A 2,445-nucleotide genomic window follows, 5' to 3' on the forward strand; every position below is an offset into this window, starting at 1 on the left:
AGGGCCCCAGTTTGTCTAAAACCGGCCCTGCACACAGTGCTGACCGGTGGGCTGTGCAGGGTCTGTAGAACATGGGGGGGAGGAGCAGTGTTACCCGGAGACTACTGGGGGAAGGGAGCGGGGGATCCGGGAATAGCGGGGGTCTTCAGCGGCCTCCGGGGGATGCGGGACAGAGGCGCAGTCCCTCCATGGCAGTGTTCGGTCGCCCCATCGCTATCACTGGCCTTCCCCGGGGCCGCGCTCTCCCGTCCCTCACACCGAGGATATGTCCTCCTCTCCCCTCCGGCGGTCCCGTTACCTGAAGCCTCTTCGGCTGTCCGTCCGCGCCACAGGGGGTCCCGGGCTTCTCCAGGCTCCCCCCTCCCCCAGACCCCGGTCACGTGTGGCAGCACAGGGTCGCCTATGGGCGGGACTAAGGAGGAATCCAGTCACATGTGCGGCCCCCGCTCCCCCTACACCACGTGACCCACAGCACTGCATCCTCGGCGGCGTCACTAGTTGCCATGGTAACTGATCATAAGGATGCGGGTCACCTGTCCGCTGCGCCGTGTACCCACATGTGCTGAGATACAGCCACATACACCAACCCGCAGAGTAGCCTGACATCCGAGGGCGAATACAACCGCTGAGCAGTGTCACAGAGAGGATTAGATACACAGCTCAGCAATCAGTATCACACAGGACAGGATTAGATAAACAGCTCAGCAGTCAGTATCACACAGGATAGGATTAGATACACGGCTCAGCAGTCAGTATCACACAGGAGAGGATTAGATACACAGCTCAGCAATCAGTATCACACAGGACAGGATTAGATAAACAGCTCAGCAGTCAGTATCACACAGGATAGGATTAGATACACGGCTCAACAGTCAGTATCACACAGGATAGGATTAGATACACGGCTCAGCAGACAGTATCACACAGGAGAGGATTAGATACACAGCTCAGCAGACAGTATCACACAGGAGAGGATTAGATACAAGGCTCAGCAGACAGTATCACACAGGAGAGGATTAGATACACGGCTCAGCAGACAGTATCACACAGGAGAGTATTAGATACACGGCTCAGCAGACTATCACACAGGATAGGATTAGATACACGGCTCAGCAGTCAGTATCACACAGGATAGGATTAGATACACGGTTCAGCAGTCAGTATCACACAGGAGAGGATTAGATACACGGCTCAGCACTCAGTATCACACAGGATTGGATTAGATACACAGCTCAGCAGACAGTATCACACAGGATTGGATTAGATACACAGCTCAGCAGACAGTATCACACAGGAGAGGATTAGATACATGGCTCAGCAGACGGTATCACACAGGAGAGGATTAGATACACGGCTCAGCAGACAGTATCACACAGGATAGGATTAGACACACGGCTCAGCAGTCAGTATCACACAGGAGAGGATTAGATACACGGCTCAGCAGACAGTATTACACAGGATAGGATTAGATACACAGCTCAGCAGACAGTATCACACAGGATAGGATTAAATACACGGCTCAGCAGTCAGTATCACACAGGATTGGATTAGATACACGGCTCAGCAGTCAGTATCACACAGGATAGGATTAGACACACGGCTCAGCAGTCAGTATCACACAGGAGAGGATTAGATACACGGCTCACCAGTCAGTATCACACACGATTGGATTAGATACACAGCTCAGCAGACAGTATCACACAGGATAGGATTAGATACACGGCTCAGCAGTCAGTATCACACAGGAGAGGATTAGATACACAGCTCAGCAGACAGTATCACACAGGAGAGGATTAGATACACGGTTCAGCAGACAGTATCACACAGGATAGGATTAGATACACAGCTCAGCAGTCAGTATCACACAGGAGAGGATAAGATACACAGCTCAGCAGTATCACACAGGATAGGATTAGATACACTGCTCAGCAGACAGTATCACATAGGATAGGATTAGATACACGGCTCAGCAGACAGTATCACACAGGATAGGATTAGATACATGGCTCAGCAGACAGTATCACACAGGATAGGATTAGATACTCGGCTCAGCAGACAGTATCACATAGGATAGGATTAGATACACGGCTCAGCAGACAGTATCACACAGGAGAGGATTAGATACACAGCTCAGCAGTATCACGCAGGAGAGGATTAGATACACGGATCAGCAGTATCACACAGGAGAGTATTAGATAGACGGCTCAGCAGACAGTATCACACAGGATAGGATTAGATACACGGCTCAGCAGACAGTATCACACAGGAGAGGATTAGATACACAGCTCAGCAGTATCACACAGGATAGGATTAGATACTCGGCTCTAATCCACAGACAGTATTACACAGGATAGGATTAGATACACAGCTCAGCAGTCAGTATCACACGAGAGGATTAGATACACGGCTCAGCAGACAGTATCACACAGGAGAGGATTAGATACA

General features: G+C 50.6%; 1 protein-coding gene across 1 annotated transcript in view; it reads right to left on the reverse strand.

Moving 5' to 3' along the window:
• LOC143770491 (beta-1,4-galactosyltransferase 3-like) overlaps positions 1 to 444 on the reverse strand; it is a 38,530-nt gene extending 38,086 nt beyond the window's left edge. The window contains exon 1 of the mRNA XM_077260162.1: positions 299 to 444. The gene's annotated coding sequence lies outside the window, so the exon portion shown is untranslated. The remainder of the gene's footprint in view (positions 1 to 298) is intronic.
• Between the last annotated feature and the right edge of the window lie 2,001 nt (positions 445 to 2,445).

This window comes from Ranitomeya variabilis, chromosome 4, assembly GCF_051348905.1.
Source record: "Ranitomeya variabilis isolate aRanVar5 chromosome 4, aRanVar5.hap1, whole genome shotgun sequence".
Lineage (NCBI taxonomy): Eukaryota > Metazoa > Chordata > Amphibia > Anura > Dendrobatidae > Ranitomeya > Ranitomeya variabilis.